Source organism: Coregonus lavaretus (assembly GCF_964263955.1).
Source record: "Coregonus lavaretus genome assembly, contig: HAP1_SCAFFOLD_56, whole genome shotgun sequence".
NCBI classification, from domain to species: domain Eukaryota; kingdom Metazoa; phylum Chordata; class Actinopteri; order Salmoniformes; family Salmonidae; genus Coregonus; species Coregonus lavaretus.
In genome coordinates this window covers 3,271,340-3,297,345 of record NW_028164156.1, presented here as the reverse complement: position 1 = coordinate 3,297,345, position 26,006 = coordinate 3,271,340, and positions in this window count along the sequence as shown.

Genomic DNA, 26,006 nt, shown 5'->3' with positions numbered 1-26,006 from the left:
CCATCAGCATGAAACAGCAGGAAACGGGATTCATCAGACCAGGCTATGTTTTTCTATTTTTCCAGTGTCTAGTGTTTTCATTCCATAGCCCACTGCAACTGCAGTTTCTTGTTTTCTGCTGAAAGCTAATGGGGATCCATAATAAATACACCACAACTACATCATTAAGGATCATAGCTTTCACCTGGGTTCACCTGGTCAGTCTATGTCATGGAAAGAGCAGGTGTCCTTAATGTTTTGTACACTCAGTGTATGTTGTGTCTACTAGCTCATTCCCACAGAAAACTGCAGAGGGAAGCAGTACCACCCAGTCAACCATCAGACTCCATTGTGAGATGGCTCAAAGAGCATATTCAACCCTAAGGGCAAATCCAAGGTAATCTCAATATCTTTACAGTAGAAGCAAACAAAACACACCAAAACTGACAAGGTGCAACACTGATCAGTAAAGTAAAGAGAGGCTAACATTCTATAACGCTCCCTTTCCTCTGCACAATTCTCTCACAGTGAGAAACAATAGGATTACAATGTAGTGTTCTATGCTTTCTTCATTTGATCCAATTAACTGTTACCACTTATTTTATGATATGAGGATTAATCAATGGAGTGACTTTAATCTTAGCTGGTCTAAGAGAACTAATGAGGCTTCTCTCCTGTGTGTATACGTTGGTGTGTTTTTAAGCTGCTCTGATGAGAGAAACTCTCCCCACAGTCAGAGCAGGAGTAAGGCTTCTCTCCTGTGTGTATACGTACATGTAGTTTTAAGTTGCCCAGTTGAGAAAAACTTGCCCCACAGTCAGAGCAAGAGTAAGGCTTCTCTCCTGTATGTATACGTTCATGTTGTTTTAAGGTAAACAGTTGAGAGAAACTTGCCCCACAGTCAGAGCAGGAGTAAGGCTTCTCTCCTGTGTGTATCCGTTGGTGTGATTTTAAGTGGTCCAGTCGAGAGAAACTCGTCCCACAGTCAGAACAGGAGTAAGGCTTCTCTCCTGTGTGCACTCTCTGATGAACTTTTAGCTCAGTTGATGTTTTGAAGCGCTTTACACAGTCAGAGCAGGAGTAAGGCTTCTCTCCTGTGTGTGTTCTCTGATGAAGTCTTAGCTCAATTGATGTTGTGAAGCATTTTACACAGTCAGAGCAGGAGTATGGCTTCTCTCCTGTATGTATAAGTTCATGTATTTTTAAGGGGCCCAGTCGAGAGAAACTCTTCCCACAGTCAGAGCAGGAGTAAGGCTTCTCTCATGTATGTATACGTTCATGTCGTTTTAAGTTATCCTGTCGAGAGAAACTTGTCCCACAGTCAGAGCAAGAGTAAGGCTTCTCTCCTGTGTGTGTTCTCTGATGAACTTTTAGCTCAGTTGATGTTTTGAAGCGCTTTACACAGTCAGAGCAGGAGTAAGGCTTCTCTCCTGTATGTATACGTTCATGTGTTTTTAAGGGGCCCAGTTGAGAGAAACTTGTCCCACAGTCAGAGCAGGAGTAAGGCTTCTCTCCTGTGTGTGTTCTCTGATGAAGTCTTAGCTCAGTTGATGTTGTGAAGCATTTTACACAGTCAGAGCAGGAGTATGGCTTCTCTCCTGTATGTATACGTTCATGTATTTTTAAGGTGCCCAGTTGAGAGAAACTTGTCCCACAGTCAGAGCAGGAGTAAGGCTTCTCTCCTGTGTGTATCCGTTGGTGTGATTTCAAGCTTTCCTGCCGAGAGAAACTTGTCCCACAGTCAGAGCAGGAGTAAGGCTTCTCTCCTGTGTGTGTTCTCTGATGAACTTTTAGCTCAGTTGATGTTTTGAAGCGCTTTACACAGTCAGAGCAGGAGTAAGGCTTCTCTCCTGTGTGTGTTCTCTGATGAACTTTTAGCTCAGTTGATGTTGTGAAGCATTTTACACAGTCAGAGCAGGAGTATGGCTTCTCTCCTGTATGGATACGTTCATGTATTTTTAAGTGGCCCAGTTGAGAGAAACTTGTCCCACAGTCAGAGCAGGAGTAAGGCTTCTCTCCTGTGTGTATCCGTTGGTGTGTTTTCAAGCTTTCCTGCTGAGAGAAACCCTTCCCACAGTCAGAGCAGGAGTATGGCTTCTCTCCTGTATGTATACGTTCATGTTTTTTTAAGCGGTCCAGTCGAAAGAAACTCTTCCCACAGTCAGAGCAGGAGTAAGGCTTCTCTTCTGTATGTGTTCTCTGATGAACTTTTAGCTCAGTTGATGTTTTGAAGCATTTTACACAGTCGGAGCAGGAGTATGGATTCTCTCCTGTATGTATACGTTCATGTGCTTTTAAGTGGCCCAGTTGAGAGAAACTTGCCCCACAGTCAGAGCAGGAGTAAGGCTTCTCTCCTATGTGCACTCTCTGATGAACTGTCAGAGCCTTTGATATTGTGAAATTCTTCCCACAGTCAGTACAGGAATACAGATTCTCTCCTGTGTGTACTTGTAGGTGTATTTTTAACTTTGATAGAATTGAGAAACTCTCCTCACAATGTGGGCAGTGGTGAGACCTCTTAGCTCTGTGATCTTCCTGCTGTTGCTCTCTGGATGTAGAGAATGTCTCAACATGGTCTCCTGTGGGAACATCATCAGAAGAACCAGTCAGTTGGTGTGATATACATGTCAATCAAATGTATTTTATGAAGCCCTTTTTACATCAGAAGTTGTCACAAAGTGTTTTATAGAAACCCAGCCAAAAACCCCAAAGAGCAAGCCTTGCAGATGTAGAAGACATATCATCCTCCACTCACTATCACAAGGGTTCGTAACTACACAGATTCATTTAATAGAACTTTAAAACATTGGCAGTTTGTCTACTTCACTTCTTTAGTCTACTATCTTATCACTCTAGATAGCCCAGTGAATAAAACCAATGCTGGCAATACTGGTGTCAAACCATGTAAAGTGAGGGACAAAAGCATTTGATCCCCTGCTGATTTTGTACGTTTGCCCACTGACATAGACATGATCAGTCTATAATTTTAATGTTAGGTTTATTTGAACAGTGAGAGACAGAATAACAACAAAGAAATCCAGAAAAACGCATGTCAAAAATGTTATAAATTGATTTGCATTTTAATTAGGGAAATAAATATTTAATGGGCCTCAGGATCTTGTCATGGCATCTCTGTGCATTCAAACTGCCATCGATAAAATGCAATTGTATTAGTTGTCTGTAGCTTACGCCATGCCATACAGTGGGGGAAAAAAGTATTTAGTCAGCCACCAATTTTGCAAGTTCTCCCACTTAAAAAGATGAGGCCTGTAATTTTCATCATAGGTACACGTCAACTATGACAGACAAATTGAGATTTTTTTTCTCCAGAAAATCACATTTTAGGATTTTTTATGAATTTATTTGCAAATTATGGTGGAAAATAAATATTTGGTCACCTACAAACAAGCAAGATTTCTGGCTCTCACAGACCTGTAACTTCTTCTTTAAGAGGCTCCTCTGTCCTCCACTCGTTACCTGTATTAATGGCACCTGTTTGAACTTGTTATCAGTATAAAACACACCTGTCCACAACCTCAAACAGTCACACTCCAAACTCCACTATGGCCAAGACCAAAGAGCTGTCAAAGGACGCTAGAAACAAAATTGTAGACCTGCACCAGGCTGGGAAGACTGAATCTGCAATAGGTAAGCAGCTTGGTTTGAAGAAATCAACTGTGGGAGCAATTATTAGGAAATGGAAGACATACAAGACCACTGATAATCTCCCTCGATCTGGGGCTCCACGCAAGATCTCACCCCGTGGGGTCAAAATGATCACAAGAACGGTGAGCAAAAATCCCAGAACCAAACGGGGGGACCTAGTGAATGACCTGCAGAGAGCTGGGACCAAAGTAACAAAGCCTACCATCAGTAACATACTACGCCGCCAGGGACTCAAATCCTGCAGTGCCAGACGTGTCCCCCTGCTTAAGCCAGTACATGTTCAGGCCCGTCTGAAGTTTGCTAGAGTGCATTTGGATGATCCAGAAGAGGATTGGGAGAATGTCATATGGTCAGATGAAACCAAAATATAACTTTTTGGTAAAAACTCAACTCGGCGTGTTTGGAGGACAAAGAATGCTGAGTTGCATCCAAAGAACACCATACCTACTGTGAAGCATGGGGGTGGAAACATCATCCTTTGGGGCTGTTTTTCTGCAAAGGGACCAGGACGACTGATCCGTGTAAAGGAAAGAATGAATGGGGCCATGTATCGTGAGATTTTGAGTGAAAACCTCCTTCCATCAGCAAGGGCATTGAAGATGAAATGTGGCTGGGTCTTTCAGCATGACAATGATCCCAAACACACTGCCCGGGCAACGAAGGAGTGGCTTCGTAAGAAACATATCAAGGTCCTGGAATGGCCTAGCCAGTCTCGAGATCTCAACCCCATAGAAAATCTTTGGAGGGAGTTGAAAGTCTGTGTTGCCCAGCGACAGCCCCAAAACATCACTGCTCTAGAGGAGATCTGCATGGAGGAATGGGCCAAAATACCAGCAACAGTGTGTGAAAACCTTGTGAAGACTTACAGAAAACGTTTGACCTGTGTCATTGCCAACAAAGGGTATATAACAAAGTATTGAGAAACTTTTGTTATTGACCAAATACTTATTTTCCACCATAATTTGCAAATAAATTCATAAAAAATCCTACAATATGATTTTCTGGAGGAAAAAAATCTAATTTTGTCTGTCATAGTTGACGTGTACCTATGATGAAAATTACAGGCCTCTCTCATCTTTTTAAGTGGGAGAACTTGCACAATTGGTGGCTGACTAAAAACTTTTTTCCCCACTGTACCATAACCCCGATACCACCATGGGGTACCCTGTTCACAACACTGACATCAGCAAACCGCACGCCCACACAACGCCATTACACTGTGGTCAGCAGTTGTGAGGCTGGTTGGGCAAAATTCTCTAAAACAACATTGGAGGCAGCTAATGGTAGAGAAATTAACCTAACATTCTCCGGCAACAGCTCTGGTGGACATTCCTGCAGTCAGCATGCCAATTGCATGCTCCCTCAAAACTTGAGACATCTGTGGCATTGTGTTGTGTGAAAAAGCTGCACATTTTAGAGTGGCATTTTTGTATTTGTTAGGGATCCCCATTAGATGCTGCCAAGAACCTATTCAGCTACTCTTGTCCCCAGCACAAGGTGCACCTGTGTAATGATGATCATGCTATTTAATCAGCTTCTTGATATACCACACCTTTGGGTATATCAACTGGGATGTAAACAAATGTGTGCACAACATTTTAGAAATAAGTTTGTGTCTGGAACATTTCTGGGATCTTTTATTTCACCTCATGAAACATGGGACCAACACTTGACATGTTGTGTTTATATGTTTGTTCAGTGTATACAGTAGTTCAAAAAAAATCATACAAACTATCAATAACTATATTAAAATTGAACTAAATCAGCCTGCTTTTCTGTTCTAATCAGGTCCCTACACAGGCTCAGAAGGATCCTGTGAGGGCGGAACATTTTCTGGCTACAGTAGACCTTGCAGGGCTTCTGCCGTGAAGTCTTGGAGGCCCAAAAACTTCTCAGCTACAGATATAATGATGTCCAGCTTCTTGGACTTATTGTGCAGTAAAATTAATAACTGTGGCTATAAATACTAAAAAATCCACCTTCAAAATAAGTGTATCCAGATCACTTGATTGACGTACAACCTTTGCAACTGGTTGCAGTGCATCCACCGCCATATCTTCTTCAGAACTGTGGCCTCTTGCTACTAGAACTCTCTTCACCGCCTCCACATAGAATATTTGCTGTACAGCCCTGATCCTTGACACCTCAACCTCTTTCACCCTAACAGGGCACTCTGGGAATTCAGGAATATGACCCCCACCACAGTTACAACATTTTACATTCACATGCTCTTCAATAACATATTCCTTCCGTCTGCAAACACTTGACATGTGGCCAAACTTTTTACATTTCTTGCATTGCATCAGGTTTTACACAAACTCTCTTATGGGGTATATTATATATCCCAGCTTTACATAGGGTGGTAGATACTCTTCATCAAACATCAATAATAAAGATGAACGCTACTCCTTTTTCACATTCTCCATCCTTCTTCTTCAGGATTTGGTTGGCGGAGCGCATTCAACTTTTAGGTGCATACACCGCCACCTACTGTACTGGTGTGTGAGGCCATTCAGAGCCTATATACATTAAATTCATTGATACGGTAAATAATACAAAATTGCAGTATTAGCCTGCTCTAAAAAATGTGAGGGTAAATGTTCTTGGTTCGTGCAGATGACTGACCTCCTCAGACCAATTGGCAGTACGCCCAGAACATTGTTCTGGTATCCAAAAGGGATATCTCAGTTTCAAGGTCTCAGCTTGGAGAGAAGAAGCCTTGTGAGGTATTGGTCGGTCACATGCAGGAACCAAATGTTAACGATTAATTAATTATTAATACAGCTAAAATCATGCAAATATAACTTGTCTGTGTAAGCAGTATATAGGACAACTAACGGGACTGCCCCGGCAGAGCTCCCAACCGACGTGTACTATGGTGCTTTTACGTTTGTTGGAACCTCTCCAACAAGGGACTCATTTGACTTTGAGTCCCTTCGTGGCGATTTTCCACGACAAAAACCCACCACCCCATTCACCTATTTAACCCTATCTAGTCCTACGCCAGACCACTACCACTCAACACCCCCTGCAGCTGTTCTGCAGTAAATCCTCGCAATCCCAAGTACTTCTCTGCCGCTGCCACCACAGCCTCTATTTTCTGGGACTTTTTGATCCATTTCTGCAGTACAATTGAAAACCATTGCTATAAATGCTAAAAAGCCCACCTTACTGAAGCACATATTCTTCCCATCACTCTCTCTTGGTCTCTGCCTACTCACAGGAATCCTCACCATGTACCCATCTTCCTCTACCACTCTCTTCACTGCTTCTGCTACAACACTTTCTGTACTACTGTAACCCTGGCAACCTCAATCTAATAATAATAATAATATGCCATTTAGCAGACTCTTTTATCCAAAGCAACTTACAGTCATGTGAGCATACATTTTTACGTATGGGTGGTCCCGGGGATCGAACCCACTACAAGTGCCATGCTCTACCAATTGAGCTACAGTTGAGCTATAGAGGACCACAATCTGCCTTTCTCTCACCTGACACCTCAGATCTCCAGCCCGTTAGCACCCCCACAACTAACACACAGAACTTTCTCCACCGATACCACACATTTCTTCATCTCATGACCTCCTGCACACTTGTCACATCTAGGCATCTCACGCCTACACACTGCTGCAACAGGCCCATAAACTTCACCCCTAAAACACTGTAGTATTTACAGAACAAAATCGCTCACGGGATAACTGACACTTCCTACCTTGATCTTATCTGGCAGAGACTATGCATCAAAATCCAGCATGACAGATAATGTATTCTCTGTTTCCCCACGCTCTACACCGGATCTACGTCTCACCAAACGGAGGGTGTCACAGACACCTGGAATCTTCCATTTCAACTGCTCATCCTCAACACTTAAACCTAACCCCGTTATCACTCCTTTCAATGCCACACTGTTCCGGAGAGCAATTCAAGTCACAATTCCTGTCTCTAATCACGTAATCCGCAGCGCCCGCTCCCTCTGGACAGAGGAGAAACAATAAATCATTACGAGTTCACTCAGTTACCTTCACCAACTCAACAGTCCCCAACCTCTTCTCCACCTAACCTGACACCACATATGGATCCATTCTCTCTACAAATCTCACTCCCACTGGGCCAGAATCATCCTTGGAACTAGGCCCGATCTCGGAGTTCCTCACCGCAGGTAATTCATCCTCACCAGGTTCCATCTCTGAGCTACTGGAGGACGTATCCCTCTTTATACACTAGACGATAATCTCCCTCAACACACTGCTTCCCTCTACACTCAGCTCCTTCTCGGCGTTCATCACTGCACCTGCCACCACAGTTAATTAGTTTTAAATTGACACAATACCTGTTATCAAAGGTTACAGCTAGAGATGACGTGCAGGAGCTTGCAGTGTTGTTGTTTTGCATGATGTCTACTTTGATGATAATTAGAGTTTTATAATCTGAAAGGAAATAGAGCCAAATATTGCTAAAAGTCACGCCAGGGTAAGCCTACACGAAACACAGCCATTATTTTAAGTGTTTCTCAAATGAATAAAAAGGAAAAATGATTGGAACCAGTTTCCTGTTTGACCGCTAGGTTTTATGACAATTTTTGCAAAAATAATAATAATAAAAAAACTGTATTCAGACTTTACTCAGTGCTTTGTTGAAGCTCCTTTGGCAGTGATTACAGCCTCAAGTATTCTTGGGTATGACGCTACAAGCTTGGCATACCTGTATTTGGGGAGTTTCTCTGCAGATCCTCTCAAGCTTGTCAGTTAAGATGGGTAGTATCGCCGCACAGCTATTTTCAGTTCTCTCGCACAAACAAATGATAACACTAGTTCCATTGTTACTCCAATCTCCACACAGCCATCACGAGGAGTTGTATCTCCATCACATGTCATTGACATACCCAGACCAGCTGCAGGGGGTTATCAAAAGCATAGAGTTTGCACTAAAGAAATGTCTCTGCTCTGTTTTAACCCTTCAACTGGTTCTCAATCCATAAGCATTTAAGGCATATAGTGGTTTTGCTTTATCATTAAGGGGTATTGTGGGTAGATTGATGAGGGAAAAAAACTTTTTAATCAATTCTACAACAAGGCTGTAACGTAACAAAATGTCGAAAAAGTCAAGGGGTCTGAATACTTTCCAAATGCACTGTATATAGACAGCAGTGGCGGCTGGCCGATAGAGGGCGCTAGGGCGCCGCCCCCTTAAATAAAATTATTTTAAAAAATAAAAAAAATAAAAAAATAATAATAATAATAAAAACATCAGTATGTCAATATTTGTGTGTTTGAAATATGGAATGCACACAGTAATATGTGTAAGATATGATAGAAAATCATATTCGCAACCTTTCCTCTGCCTGTCAAATGCCTCGTCAGCTCTGGGCGATACAGAAAGTGCCCCGAGGAGGCGGGTCTACGTAGCAGTTAAGCCAATTGCTAATTTAAGATATGAATGTATGACATAAAATGTAGTCAATAAGCGATCTTAAATCGAATCCAAGGAGGGCGATTATTTTATCGGCCCAAGCTCGCCCCTGATAAAATAAGGACCGGGGTCCAGTGACGCCATTTTTACTAGACAACAATGGCGAACGCAAACGTTACTCCTCCAAAACCCAACCCTAACTCGGTGAAATCTCTCCTCCAAGATCCGTTTGAGAGGAGAACTTTGTCAGAGAAAGTTCGGGTGAAAGAGCTGGGCCCAGATCAACCTGACCTCTCAATCAGACAGCAGGCTAGCGAGAAAGGGAAGCAGTATATGCGCGGCTTCTCCCGTAGCTGGTACACCAGGAAGGCTTGGCTAGCTGGGTGCACTGATGCTAATGCTTTATTTTGCTTTCCGTGCTTGCTTTTTAAAACGACGGGGTCAGATTCAGCATGGACAGGTACCGGAGTGAGGGATATGAAGCACCTGTCAGAGAAGGTAAAGAAACATGAGAACACCAGGGCACAAATGGACAACTCTGTAAAGCTAGCTGTATTAGGAAGGGTGAACATTGCTACGCAGCTGGATGACGGCCACAGGATTGCGGTGAGGAAACACAATGAGGAGGTGGATAAAAACAGGCACATTCTATCCAAAATTATCGATTGTGTGAAGTTCTGTGGGGCTTTTGAGTTGGCCTTGCGTGGGCACGAGGAGACTGACTCCTCAGACAACCCCGGCATTTTCCGGGGCTTAGTGGATTTTGTTGCCTCCCTCGACAGTGTGCTGGAGGAGCACCTGAAGACAGCTACCGTTTTTAAGGGCACGTCAAAGACGATACAGAACGAGCTGTTGGACTGTATGCTGTCAATGCTTAAGGATTGCATCCTGGAGGAAGTAAAGAGTGCTGATTTTATCGCCATTCAAGCTGACGAGACGACTGACGTTTCCACCCACTGCCAGTTGGTGCTTGTGTGAGTGATTATCATAGAGCCGTCACAATTATATTTGTTTTAGTATTTTAAAAGGAAAGAGAAGACACAATCAGACGTTGATAATAATGCAGGAAAGTACTACACAGTTTGTAATAATTATTCAGGTGTCCACCAGGTCAATTTCTAGAAGAGGCCTAGTTGTTATTGAATATTAACTTTATTGCTAAGTGAACAGCAGAACAAAATGATGTTGCATCCCTCTCACAAATGTAATAGAAAAAGGCTTTAAAACGTAATAACATCAGTTAATTATGTACATCACAGGTTAAAAGCAGTTACTAGACATAGTTTGTGTGTATATACACACTGTCTGTCTGTCTGTATATATATATATATATATAAGTCACTGGTTGTGTGTTGAGGGGGAATTACAGTGAGTTAAGAAGTCTGATTGCAAGTTATCAAATTAAACTTTATTTTTTGGACCCAGGGCCTCAATTCCCTCTTTGTGTGGGGACAGCGCATCTGACGAGCAGCAACAGCCCATCAAGCGACGGAGGATGCTGGGACCAGGAGAACAACAGAGGTTGGCTATAGAGGTAAGTTGTGATGTAATTGTCAGTGTTTCCCACCTAGAACTTTTTTCAGGCCTGGTAGTATGTAGCCAAAACCCTGAACAATCAGCACCTTGGTAATCATATACTTGAGTTGGACATAGGCATGTGTCAGTCAGGATCACTTGCATCAAAATAGCTTAATTGCAAATTAAAGCTGATGATGTATCTTTTACAGGTATGTGATACCATCCTGAGTCATGCCAAAGAGAGGTTCTCCTTCACCTAGCACCTCATCAGCGCAACACTATTGCACGGAGAGTTGTTCCCACAACACAGTGTGAAGTTCCCCGATACAGCGCTTGAAACAACCGTGGAGGCGTACCCCATGTTGAACAAGGCCAAGCTCAAAACCGAACTGTCCCTCATCTATGAGAACAGTGAGTTCAAGGCTTGTAGTGGTGCAGTGCCCCTGTACCAGTTCTTCATGGAGAACAACCTTCAGAGCACTTTCACAGAGACTGCCAGCCTCCTCAAGATCCTCATCACCACACCCATGACAACTGCTGAGTCAGAAAGGTGCTTCTCTACACTGAAAAGGATCAAGACCTTCCTGAGAAACAGCATGACACAGGATCGCCTGAACGCTCTGGCCATGCTCTCCATGGAGAAGAAACTTGTCAGGGACATTCCTGACTTTAATCAAAGGGTCATTGAGAGGTTTGCCACTCAGAAGGACAGACTGGCAAAATTCCTGTACAAATAAGATGACAGACACACACACACAGAGCAGCTCTGGCCGCATGTTTCTTTGTATATAGTTGACCTTAGCATAAAAAATCCAGTTATATATGGTACTCTAGAAAGTCTTAATAGTGTCTTTGCTAATATTACTGTATATATGTTGTTTTGTATCAATTAATTGTTGCAGTTCTGGAGCACATTAACAATTAGTCACATTTAGTATGATCATAAAATACTGTATGCTATTCTTCCAGTCAAAGGTTTGAGTTCATCCACTTGATATCCATTTCTATATTATACATCCTTTTATACAGTGTAAGATTTCCTATAAACTTTATAATAATTTCATGTTATTGTCCACTTTCCACTCTGTTCTGACAGCATGCCTGTTGCGTTGCCTGTTTACTACCAATGGTGAAAAGTTAACTTTAAATGCAACTGAAAGGCTTGGGTTTGTGTAATATGTTTTTGTGTAAGAATGCCTCAACTTTTTAATATTGGCATTAAATAATTACTGAATGTTTCACTGAGCACTGCTGTCCTGCAGTTTGTGTTAAAATATATCGCGATGGTTACAGGAAAAAAAAAGTATGGCACAGCCCCACCGAGAATATTTTTCACCAGCCGCCACTGATAGACAGGTGTGTGCCTTTCCAAATTATGTCCAACAAACTTAATTAGATAGAACCTGCTCTTACCATGAGAAACAGATTTCCCAATCTTCTCCTCCTCTTCTTCATCTTTAATGTTGACATTCAGCTCCAGTGTTTGACTGCAGTCTTCCAGCTTCACTGATGCCATCTCTGGATCCTGCAGTAAACTGGGCTCCACTGTCACAATCAGGACCCAGTGACTGTAGGTTTGGACTCAGTGTGGAAGGAGAGAGGCAGGCTGGGTTTGTCCTCACTGTTGATGTTACCGGCCTCAGACTTATCTGAAAAGGCCAGTAGTAATAAAGAGAAACAGATACAAAAAGTTATTGTCTTGACAGTTCTGGCACTTTCTTTATACTCTAAAAATATTTTCACTTTTTTCTTGTTCAATTATCTAATTCAGTGCTTGACTTGGACTGAAATAGGTGCTAATACTCATTTTGGGCACGGTACTGTTTATATTAAAAGTGCAGGAGCTCCACAATACTTTTGAGCTAATACCTAACATGTAGTAGATAAATGCATAAATGACTCAAAATCCATTTAGTACAAGGTTACAGTTTGTTTTAGACAGCACTATGTGCTAATTTCCTTAAACCTTGTCTTCACTGTATTACTTCAATCAAAAACCAATTGTATTTCCTGTTCACACCATAGCAACATTTTTTGATAAAGACAGAAACAACAGAATGTGTCTGAATATTAGTACACATGTAGAAAACTGATAATCATTACATTCAGCTTCAAAACATTAGTCCGACCGTGAAATTGTCTCTATCTGATGCACCCGCACTGTCCTCACTGAAGTCCGTCGACGCTGACCGAGGGTAGCCGCCATTTTACCAGCTTGGGAATTTTACACTAAACCAATAATATGCTAAACGAACACAGAAATCTCAAATAAATTGATTATTTAGGAAATTACCTTGAGAAAATTATGTACATTCACTCAGACAAACCCAAAGTCTCTAGCTATGTGACTTGTAAATAGTTTTTATCACGTTCTTCACTTGGTTTGACACAAAAATAACACATCAAACCTTTACCAAACGTGATAATACCTTAACGGATGTGTTACCTAGCATGGTATGACATGTTCTTTCGACATTAGAAAGTTTAAACGTGCTATTACATACCTCTAGTAATAAATAGAAACGGACACAAAGGTTATCTTCTTGACTGCACAGTTCTGGCGCTTTCTTTATTGTGAAGAATGGTGCCGCCTGCCCGGAACTTCCTGTTCCCCCACTACTAACGGTCCGTGCATTCCGAGATCAGATTACAACATTTCATTAAATTACTAAAAAAGTGTAAACTGTAGCAATTTATTTCCCTTTATAGTTTATTAGGCTAAGCATGACCTACATACAAATAATTTATCGAGGGTTGGAACCGGTTCAGGGAACAGAACTGAAAAATAACATTAAAAAGAACCGGAAACTAAAGTGTTCTATACTTTTCAGGAACAGCAGTTATTTTAAAAGCATGTAATCCAGGTAATAACCTTATTTTACTTTCCGGGTATTTTTCTCCAGTCCCACAAAATCGCAACAAAGCTCACTCTAGAAACGTATTCCAGTTTCTGCCTGCCAGCTGTAATGGAAATCTTTGCCAGTGGGTGTGCGTGTGGAAACTACCTGCTCCTCCCCTCTGAAGCATAGGTTACTGTATCCTACTGACAACGTTACAAGCATGATTCAGAAATTAGGGAGATATGTTTAATTTGAGAAGAATGGATGAACTTTTTCAATGCTAGTTAAGGATACTATAGTCACCACGTTTCACATTGGATTTATTAACGACTAAAAGGTACGACCTGTTTTTAATTATTGTGCTGCACAGCACTTTACAAACAAGGTTGTTAGCTAGCTAGCTAACATCTGCTCTGTTCCAACGTTAAACCAACTCTGAAGTTCAGACATTCAAAGTTCCTCCATAGAAGCCGCTCCTCCGTAGGTATAATTCTGTGGGCCTAATTCAGATAATGCAGGTCATAACACGATGCCCAGCGCTTCAAGGCAAGCTTCCTCTATCCTCTAACGAGCTCTCCACACCCGCAAAATGTCGCACCTTACACTGTGATTGGCAGCACAGTGTGCTCTGAATGATTTTCCTATACAGATACTCTGTGGTGTACTAGTGTATTTATTCTCCCACTTGGATGTCACTTCCACAAGCTTTAAATTGAGGGCCAGGTTGTCAGGATGGGTAATGTACTGTACACATTAATTACAAGTACTCCTAAAAATACACTTCATTTTAACTAGCTAAATCCTGTGTAACAACTAGTAATTGCATTGTACTTGGCTAACATTACATGTTCTATGCTTTGAAATAGAGTCTTATTCTTCATCTGGGATTTGGATTTGTAAAATGTATTATAAAATGTATTTAATATATGTCTAATCAGGCTCAGGTAATATCAGGTTTGTATTTTCATGCTGATCAAAGCTCTAATCAAATCCAGACATTTATAAGCGTTATAATGCTTTTGAATGACACTTCCGGTTTTGGCAAAAAATACCGGGTTACCCGGGAGAAGAGTGATTTATTCTCGGGATGGAACATTTGTATAATATCGAGGAAATATTAAACCCTGATGCGTATACCAGTTGATTCACAAGACACCAACTAAGTAACTTACATATACGGTATCTTCATTAGGCCTAATGGCATTTCATGTCCATGATAGGAAGTTTGTTGTAGTGACTCAGTAAGGCTAATTGTAAAAGCAACCCTCTAAAGTGCCATGTTTGTACAGTTTATTATGTGGAGGAAACATTTAGGCAGCCAGGACCATACACCAGGACCGCTCCGTAGGCCGCACTGTAGGCCTAGCTCTTACTGCAGTCCAGTGCCATGGACATCTTTGAAGTTTGGCCTCTAGTAATTTAGGACGGCAACTTTATGAAGGCCTCTTCACCGTGTTCTTATCGTACAAGGCTCTACAGACATGTAAAATAAAAACAGGCTATTTTTATTGTTCATATTATTTGCGTTGATGATGCAAGTGGTTCAACATTCAAATGCGACGGTCAGTGGAACACTTGCGCCACCAAGTGGACAATTGCTCAGTTTCCTTGTGGCATCAATGCTACCAGAGAAATTTGATATAAGATCAAATGTTATGTCAATATTATTATCTCTAAATTGATTCCCCCACCCGTATTACATATATTATTATTCCGATTTAGCTGTTAATCTGGATTTAATTTATAAACGCTTTCTGTCATTTCCGATTGGAGGGCAGATGACCACGTGACTTACGAACCTACAAATTTGTTACTTTGTAACAGTCAAAAGTGGTTATTCCCAACGTTGATCAACTCCCAATCTATGCCAAGATTTTTTTAAAGCATTGTCTTTAAAGCAATTTCACTGTACCATTTACACCCTGTATCCTGTGCATGTGACGAATAAACATTGATTTGATTAGATGATTAACGCACCATTCACATCAGCTATCATAGTCAATAAAGCGGTGACTGACTTGACCATCACTTTCTAGCCATCATTGACATTGAGATGAAGATGGTCAAACGTGAAAATATAAAATACATCGTGATCCTAATGGAATATAACAAAGCAATTCTGTTGTCTTTGCCTGCTTTATCTTTACAATGACAGGGGGTGCACCGTTCCTGGAGGTACTGCAATACCAGGTCGATGCGTGGAGTGGACGGAGCAAGCCCCTATTCCATCTCCCTGTTCCAAAAATCAATTTAATATATGGTCCACAGATAGAGGACGTAACTGATATTAAAGAACATATTTTTTTTTTTTTGAAAAGTTTTTATTGTACATTTCCTTTAAAACAGCTCACATTTGAAATACATTTACACACATAAAAACGGCACCAAGTGCATAAAAACCAGCATTACATTACAATTAAATTAAAAAAGGTACATGTTGTTTATTTAAAACAATAAAACAATCCTACATAAAAGTACCCATTCTTGTAAAAGCCAATTACTAAAAGCCATTTAAAATGTGCATAAATGATTTAACAAAGTTAAAACATTTTTAAGACATAAAAAGCCTGTCAAAAAGTCACTTTGTTAAAAAGCTGTCTTCGGTCCTTTGTACAAAAACGGGGTGAGTCCTTATCAAAAAAAGCCTCCTGCTGCTCTTCCTGAATCGACTCCATACCCGTCCGTCGGGGCCCAGAGGAGACTCCCCCCCTAGGCGCGTCACCCTATGCACCGCAGCGCTGTCAGGCCATGGCCGCCGGGACCTTAGATGTTGTGGGGGACCCTTCGCCTGGGGTCGAGGCCCCCTGTCGTTCGTACCACCCCAGGGCTTCCGTGGCTACCAAACCCACTGCCTGGGGGGTGGTCTCTACCTGTTTCCCTACCAGCAGGTTACGGGAGGACCACAGTGCGTCCTTCAGACACGTGAGGGTGGGCCAGAGTTTTGTGAAGGCCTTTGGTTGAATAGGCCTTCGGCCCACCCCATAGAGCACGAGCTGGGGCGTTAGGTCCTCCCCTGCTGGCAGGCGTGGGGAGATCAGGGGGCCTGCTTCCTTCCACAGGTCCCGTGCGGCTCTGCACTCCCAGAGCAAGTGCCTCACCGACTCCTCTTGGCCACAGCCTGGTTGGGGGCACGCGGATGTCCTCGCCATGCCCCGGGAGTGCATAACGGCCCTGACCGGGAGGATCTCATGGGCGACCATCCAGGACAGGTCACGGTGCCAATTCAGCAGAGCAGGATGGGCCAAGTTGTGCCAAACCGTTGTGGGCTCGCCTATAGCAAGCCCGCGCACTGGACACACTGGCTCACGTTCCTGCACAAGAGAGAGAAGAGAGTGGTGTTTTGTTAAAACTGTGACAGGCTCTTTTTCCAGTTTAAAATGTGTTAGAAATTGCGTAATTCAAATCTGGTATTGGAATAAGAATCAAGAGATCTTCAATCCAAGCTTAATTTATTATATGCAAAATGTATGTATGATAAGTATGAAGGTTCGTATATACGGGTCCACTGAAATACCACGCAGGGCACTCAGAGAACTAAAACATTGTTTTTCAGGTTATTTTCTCAAATACTCTGACAGATAGTTCCCACCTCTTCTGTTGGCCAATCAGAGTAAAGGACTGAGTGTGGTTTAGACTTTACTCAGCCAATCCGTTGGCGAAGGGGTTGGTCCCAACTCCTCGGCACTCCATTTGTTGCATACTGTTGCCAGGCATAAGTTGCTATCATAATAACCTGTGGAGTCAGCACCCAAAAGACACCATTCCACTGTACTCCATGTACCCACGTTCAAGGACGGTTTCACAGACAACAAAGAGTGTTCGTATCTGTGAGAAATACAAGTCTTATCTCATCCTAGCCCCTAACGTTCCCCACATGAATCACAGCCTGCTATGTGAAACAATCCATATCAGTACAGTTCAAACCTATGCTCCTCATTAATGCCTTCCTTCTAAGTTATTCATCACATACAGATCCAATTATGAGAAAAATAGAACCCAACAAATGTCTTAAAAACGTTTTGAGCTGAACATAATGTGTGGGGAGCAGGAAAGAGACTGGGGCTTGCAGGTCGACTGGGATCAGCCTCAGAGACCTGAGGTAAGACCCCAGCCAGAACCGTGCGAGGGCCTGGGTCTTGTTGCTGACCGGGGAGGTGGCAAGAGTGAGATGTAACGCTGTATAGCGGCTGCCCAGGAACAAGTAGAGGTCAGGCAAGCCTTTCCCCCCCTTGAGCCTGGGCCTCTTTACCACCTCCCTCCTCAGCCTCTCCCACTTGCTTCCCCACAGGAAATAAAAGAGCATCCGGTCCAGAGCTAAAAGAGTTGATCTTGGGTGGATAAAAACAGAACTGATTAATAAAAGGACAGGTAAAATCACAGCCTTGATGATTAAAACCTTTCCCTCAAAAGTCAGTCGTCTCAGTCCCCAAAAACCCAGTCTCTGTCTAACAGTCGCTAAAATCCCGGTCCAATTACCACTACCTCCTCCCTCTCTGTCAAATTTTACCCCCAGCACCCTTATATCCGTCATTTTAATAGTCAGTGGTAGTCTGGTCATGTCTGAGTCTGCCCACGGTCCGAAAAATTGGGCCTCTGTTTTACTCCTGTTCAGTCTCGCCCCAGAGGCTCGTCCGTAACAGTCAGTCCTGTCCAGAGTCCTGTCAACAGATAAAAGGTTGGTGCATAAAATGTTGACGTCATGTAAAAAACGCACTTGGCGGTCATCCCCCCACTCCCCGGGATACCCACCCCACTGATCCGTTGGTCCCTTCTCAACACCTGTGCCAGTGGTTCTATGTAGGCCACAAACAGGAGGGGAGATAATGGACATCCCTGACGGACGCCGCAGTGTACTCCCACTGCTTTTGACAAATGCCCATTTACAAGGATTCTGCTGGTGATGTCCCCATACAGCAATCCCACCCAAGCTAGAAAACTTTCAGGGAATCCAATTTTTTGCGGTACCTTGAAGAGGTACTGGTGCGAGACCCGATCAAATGCTTTCTCAAAGTCAAAATTTAGGACTATAAGCCGCATGTTTCTGTCTCTCGCATAACAGATGGCATCTCTGATCAGTACTAGGCTGTCCGTGATCTTCCTTCCCGGAGTGGCACAGGCTTGATCCGGGTGGATCACCTCCCCTAAAACAGACGACATTCTGAGTGTTAAAACCTTAGTAAAAAGTTTACAGTCAAAGTTTAAAAGGGTAATCGGTCTCCAGTTCCTAAGGTCAGTCCTGTCATTTTTTTTATGTAAAAGGGTCACGATTCCGGTTCTAAAACTGTCAGGTAGTCTGTCGAGATGTTCAAAGTCAGTAAAAACAGTCAGAAGTTCGTCGGCTAAAACATCCCAAAAGGTCAGATAAAACTCCAAAGGGAGGCCGTCCTCCCCCGGTGATTTTCCCCTCTTAAAATGTCTCAGTCCTTCGTCGAGTTCGGTCATTGTCAGGTCTTTTATTAGGTCGTCTGTGTTTGGTATAGTCCTGTCGATGTATGTTAAAACCTCCTCCATTGTTTCCTCACACACATCTTTAAAACCAAACATTTCCCCATAAAAACCCTCGATTACTTTTTTAATTCCCTCTGTGTCTGTTTTTAAAAACCCATCTTTATCTTTTAAACCCGTCATAACCCTACCCTTACTGACTATCTTTAAAAAAAAGTACCTGGTACATTTTCCCCCCTCTTCTAATTCCCTTTCTTTACTTCTTAAAATAACCCCCTTGCTCTTCTGTTCTGCTAAAAATGCCATTTCTTTCTTAACGTCTTTGATTTCTTGGTTAAAATCAAAACCCTGTTGGTTTAGATTAAAATACCGTTCCAGTCGCTTCTGCAGTCCCAACATGCGTCTATCTTTTTCTTTACTTTTTTTCTTTCCTATCTCTCTAAAGAAGGTCCTCGTCTTACCCTTCACCATTTCCCACCACTGTGCTCGTGTGTCAAAGAAGTCCTGTAGCGTCTGCCACTGGCTGAACTGCTCCCTGTACTGGCTAACTACTCTATCATCTTCTAAAAGGGAGCAGTTCAGTTTCCAGGGCCCTCTTCCTACAGTCACACCCGAAGTTAGTGAGAGGGTGCACGTAAGCATTACGTGATCTGAGAAGAAAGCAGGGGTTATTCTAGCATCAGTTGGCGGGCAGTCGTGGGTAAACAGATAGTCAATGCGAGAGGCTCTGTTACCGTCACCACTGGTCCAGGTGAAGCCCTCCTCTCTTGGATGCAGGGTTTTAAAACAGTCAGTTAGTTTAAAATCCCTGCACAACCCTTGCAATAAAACACTGGACCTATCTACCTTAAAATCTTCTCCCGCTCCTCTCCTGTCTGCTCTACTTAAAACACAGTTAAAATCCCCACCCACCACTAGAGGATCCCTCCCCAGCATGTGGGACTGCAGGTCTTCTAAAAGTGTACAACGGTCGTGTTTGTTATTAAAACCATATACATTTAGCACGTTAAAATCCCTCCCCATAAAAGTACAGTTGGCTAAAAGAGCACGTCCCCCAACCACCACTGTGCTCCCCTTCACCACCACCTGTGGGGTCTTGAATAAAATGGCAACACCATCGTTTTTATTAAAATTGGATCCACTCCAAATGGAGGGCCCGTGCTGCCACTTCTCCTCCCATTTGCTGTAAGAGGTTAAAAAGGGTAGACCACACTCCTGTAATAAAAACACATCTGAATTAAAACTTTCTAAAAAGGATAAAACAGATTGTGCTCTTAAATCAGTCTTTATACTCCTAACATTAATGGTGGTGATGTTAAAAGCCATAAAAGAGGTTAGTAAACAGTGCTAAAAGGAAAGAAGGCATTAAAACAGTTTAAAAGGGGTTATTTTTAAGAAACTTTCTCTCTCTCCCTGCGGGGTAAGGGGGGGTGGCAGGGAGAGGAGGTGAAAACAGGGTTTAAAAACGATTCCTGGTTGGAGGAGTTTGATGGAAAGACCCTAGACTCATCCTCCCCCTGGGAGCTCTCCCACTCCAACTTTCCCTTCTTCTCCTCGCCCTGTTCGGGGTCGGAGAGCTCCTCAGCGTTTCTCTTCCGTAGGGGAAGCTGTTCGCCCAGGGTCTCTCCCACCTCTCCTGCACTCTCCCCACTTGACAGTGTTGTTTCCGACACTGTCATCATACTGTCAAACCCACTTGGGGAGCTCTCACTCTCCGTCTCTCCAGAGCCGTCTTTCTCGGCCCTTTCTCCTTCAGGGGTCACTTCAGTCTGGGGCGGGTGGGTTGGGGTGGGGAGGGTTTTTGCCTCCACTCCCACTTCTCCCACCACCGCACCTTCCGCGCACTCCACTTTCTCTACCACCTCCTCCACTACTGCCACCACTTCCTCAACAACCGCCACCACCTCCTCCACTACCGCCACCACCACCTCCTCAACTACCGCCACCACCACCTCCTCTACTACCGCCACCACCACCTCCTCCACTACCGCCACCACCACCTCCTCCACTACCGCCACCACCACCTCCTCTACCACCTCCTCCACTACCGCCACCTTGGCAACTGCCGCTTTCTCCTTCTGGCGCTCGGAAGCCCGGTCCGCAGCCGCCGCCTACATCCTGCCAGCCCTGACCTTATTGGCCCAGGAGGAGGGGCAGCTGCGGATGAGGTGGGACCACTCGCCACAGAGGTTGCACGACCTTCCGTTCGTGCACTCCTCGTAGCGATGGCCCACCTCCCGGCACTTCATACAGACCACCTTGTCACAGGCGTCTGCTTTTCCAAAACGAAATCTCTCCATCAAACTTTCTTTTCCAGTCCATTGAAAACGCAGTGTTCTTCAGTCCAGCTGTTCCATTTGTGATTTTCTGTGTTTGTATGCCATATTAATCACTGATTTTCTGTGTTCGTATTACTTATTATCCTCTCAGGGTTTTGTTTATATTATGATAGCATCCAATAATAGAGCATCAATCTCCCTTTGGTTCACTGGAACAAATGTTCATGAATAACTGAACGTTTGTCCTTTCTAAAGTCCAGTCCAGTGGCCTGCCTGTTGGTAATGCTGCAATGATGGATCGTATTCCATCTCAGTGGTTGGACTGAAGAGACACACTGACTGCACCCTGTCTGTCTGTCTGTACCCTGTCTTCCAGTACCCTGTTTGTGTCAGTCTGTACCCAGTCTGTCAGACGGTACCCTCGGTCTTACTTCCATGTGAGGAAGGCTGTCAGTTCATCCCTTGCATGCGTTGAGTGAACCCATGCATAGCATGCAAAGACTGTGCACTGAACCAGGGGAAGGGTTCAAACCACCAGGACCACAAGCCTGTGTCTGACTGACCCATGAACCTTGACCTGGTGACCTTGCTGCCTGACCAATAGGGAGACACACCAACCTTGGGTGCCGGAGATGTGGCGGCCTGCAATAGTACATCCAGGTCCATATGGAGCAGGTTAATAACCCCTGCTGGGGCCAAACACTGCCACACACACACACACACACACAGGAAAGAGATAAGCACTGGGATTACTGGGATATGTTACTAGGAAGGTCTTGGGCGGCAGGTAGCTTAGTGGTTAAGAGCGTTGTGCCAGTAACCGAAAGGTTGCTGGTTCTAATCCCCGAGCCGACTAGGTGAAAAATCTGTCAATGTGCCCTTGAGCAAGGCACTTAACCCTAATTGCTCCTGTAAGTCGCTCTGGATAAGAGTGTCTGCTAAATGACTAAAAATGTAAAACTGTAAAAAATGTCTTGGAGATGACTGGCGAGGTGTTACCGGTTGTATTGGTTGCAGAGATATGGATAGGCAGGTGAAAAGGTAGGTGGAGGATGGATGAAGAGGGTGATGAGGGTGATATGAAAGGAGAGGATGGATGAAGAGGGTGATGAGGGTGAGGAGAAAGGAGAAGATGGATGAAGAGGACTGAAGTACACTGCGTTTTCAATGGACTGGAAAAGAAAGTTTGATGGAGAGATTTTGTTTTGGAAAATAAGTTATTTTTGGACCTCTACGGCTGACAGCAGATGAGGTGCACTATCAGCAACAAAACACACCCGAGAAGTTCTACGATGTGTCTTTCTACACCATCACCAGGGTGGAGGAGGTGAGAGGGCTCTTCTGAACGAACGCGACAGCACTCACCCTCAGTAGTTTTCAAGTTGAGTCCCTGTCCAGGCACAATCTGAGGGTGCTAACCGTGCACATGTTCAACCCCTGGGTCACTGAAGAAACACTAGTGTGCTACCTCAGCCGGTACGTGACCATCTTGCCAGGAGTGAGAGATATTAAGGACGCCCTAGGCATCTGGACAGGGAAGAGGCAGTTTCGCGTGCTGCTAAAGGAGGACGAGAGCGGTCATGATGGCTACCTCCATCCTCCCGCGTCTTTTTCAATCGGTGCAGACAGGGGCTACCTCATGTATGCTGGGCAGCTTCGCTTCTGCAGACAAGGTGCAGAAACTGTGGGACCCTCGGCCATGTAAGGAGGGATTGCACCGTGCCTAAGCGCTGCAGTCTGTGCAGCTCAGAGGAGCACCTGTTCCGTCACTGCCCAAAGGCAGCCCCCTCCTACGCCAGAGCGGTGAGCGGGAAAAGAGCAGATGAGGGAAAAGTTATAGAGCTACGCGCTATTGAGGAGGTCGTGAAGGAGCTAGTGATGGAGAGAGAACTGCGAGAGTCTGAGGAGAGAGGGAGTGAGGCGCCATCATCACCTCATGAGGAGAGCGGAGCGGGGGACAGGAGCTGGAGCAAGCAGATGGAGGAGGCTACGGGAGAGCCCACCGCGCCCTCTGCTCCGGAGAGCTGGACCACGGTGGGAGAGAGGAGGAAGTGCTCGGTCAAGAGGAAGCAGATGAGCCCTGTTTCCCCACTCATCCGCATGGAGGCGACGGAGGAGTCCGCCCTGGGGGGGAATCGTTTCAGTTGTTTTGCAAGCGGGGAGTCTGAGGAGAAAAGCGCGGGAAACCCGGGCAGCGCAGAGGAGACTCTGCTTTCCCTGTCAGGCGCGAGCTCTACCGACAGCAGCGGTCTGGCACCCAGCGGTGTTCCAGCACCCACACTGACTGAGGAGGAAAGGGTTTTCCCGACCCCTATCTTTGTGGACAGTCCTCCCCCTGGGGACCACCGTTTCCCAGACAGGCCTCCTAACGAGGAACTGGACTTAAAGTGAGTCTGGAAATTCATGTCATATTTAGATAGTTGTCTGCTTCCCTCCTTTCCCCAGTTCGTCCCTTTTTAACATAGCTAGCATAAACGCTAGAGGGCTTAGGAACCCCGTTAAAAGGGCGACTGTTTTTTCCCATTTGTCCTCCATTTGCTTCTCTGTGTGTTTTTTACAAGAAGTACATTTAAAAGACCAAAATGATGTGGAGAGATTTACGAGGGAATGGGTTCAGGGAGAGTCAAGGTGGAGTGTTGGCGGGGTGCATTCTACAGGGGTTGGTGTTCTATGTGGAAATAGGGATTTAAAAATAGTGGGACGTTTTTCGGCAGTACACGGGAGGGTTTTAATAGTAGATATTGATTGGAGGGGCAAATGTATTCGGTTAATTAATGTATATGCACCATCGACACCCAAGGAAAGGAGGGAAATGCTGAACAACCTAGACGCTTTTTTGCTTTTTTTATGACAAACAGACAGGTTATTATGGGGGGAGATTTTAATGTATCATATGACCGAGGTAATCTGGGAGGGCATCTTGTAAAAAACCTAATAGAGAAATATAATTTGGTTGATACTTATAGAGTGGCGAATGCAAATGATCCCGGTTTCACCTGGGGAAACAGCAGGGGCGCGAGGAGCCGCATAGATTATGTGTTTGTTCTGCGTGGACTCGGTGTGTCCTCTGCACGCGTCACTCCAGTTTTTTATTCTGACCACAGTTGCCTGTCTGTGACAGTAGAATTAAAAACAATTGAATTTGGAAAAATATGTTGGAAAATTAATAATGGCATTTTACATGACAAAACATTTGAGACTAGATTTAGGTCTTTTTTCCAGGGCTGTGTAACCATGAAATCATTTTATTCTACTGTCATAGACTGGTGGGAGAGCACAAAATTACGAATCAAGATTTTTATTCAGAATTATTGCAAAGATAAAGCACGTAATAAATACAAAGATTTTTATAAGTTGAAGAACGAACTAGAAGATCTGCACATCCAAGGTAATTTGAATGGTGGTGGTTTAGATAAAGACACATTGTGTAACCTGCAGAAAAAGCAGCAGGCCTTTTTTGAAAAGAAAGCTAGAGATTTCATGTTTAAAAGTCAACAAGATAAATGGGATAATGATGAGAAGTGCTCTGCATATTTTTTCAAACAAATTAAGTCACGGGGAAAGAGGAGGACCATTTCGGCTTTATTGAATCAAGACGGGGAGACGGTTGAGGATGGAGATGGCATGCTTGGTGTCGCTACCCAGCACTTTTCTCAGCTATTCCAAAAGCAAACAATTAATTATGAGAAGGGGACTACTTTTTTAAAATGTGTGGATGTGCAGATACCTTTAGATATTAGAGACCAATTAGAAGGGGAATTGAATTTAGATGAAATATATATGGCACTAAAGAGCATGAAAGATAATAAAGTACCAGGACTGGATGGGCTCTCTAAAGAGTTTTACATCGTTTTTTGGGATTTAATTGGATGTCATCTTTTGGAAGTATTTAGAGTTATTTTTGGTTTGGAGCATATGGGAGGTTCAATGTGCGAGGGGGTAATCTCGCTACTTTACAAAAAGGGAGACCCCAAGACACTAGCAAATTGGAGACCTTTAACAATGTTGTGTATAGACTATAAATTATTAATTATAACTAACTAATCGTCTGTCTTCTGCCATGGCATATGTTGTTGGTTTAGACCAAACATGTGGTGTGGTAGGGAGAAAGTTAACCTGGAACTTGCAATTGCACAGAGACGTTCAAGCATATTTAGAGGAAAGGCACCTGCCAGCTATTACTGTAAATTTGGACCAGGAAAAAGCCTTTGACATGGTAAACCATGAGTTTTTGTTTAGAGTTCTGAAAAAATGTGGTTTTGGAAAGAATTTTATGAAATGGGTAAAAATTCTTTATAGTAATGTGGGAAGCAGAGTAAATATTAATGGGAATATTGGAAATGTAATCAAGCAATTACGAGGTGTCAGACAGGGGGACCCTCTCTCTGCGCTATTGTATGTTTTATATATTGAACCTTTCGCATGTGCAATTAGGACAAATTACAACATCAAAGGCATTATATTACCTGGAGGGGATATTCTAAAAATTTCACAATACGCGGACGACACCATTTTATATTTACAAGACGACCTGAGCTTGAAAGAGGTTATCAAAGTCATTGATGAGTTCTCTGTTGCCTCCGGGTCTAGGATTAACAAGAATAAAACAGAAATAAAATATATGGGACAGTGGAAATGGAGATCTGATCAGTTATGTGGTTTGACTGAGTGCACAGGACCAATGGTAGTACTCGGGATATCTTTCGGAAATGAAATTAAAGATGACATGGTTAATTGGAAAGAAAAACTACTTTCGCTTAATAAAAGATTGGAACTGTGGAAAGTGAGACGACTATCTTTTAGTGGCAAGGTGTTAGTGCTGAAGGCGGACATTCTGCCTTCATTACTCCACCTTGCATATGTGTTT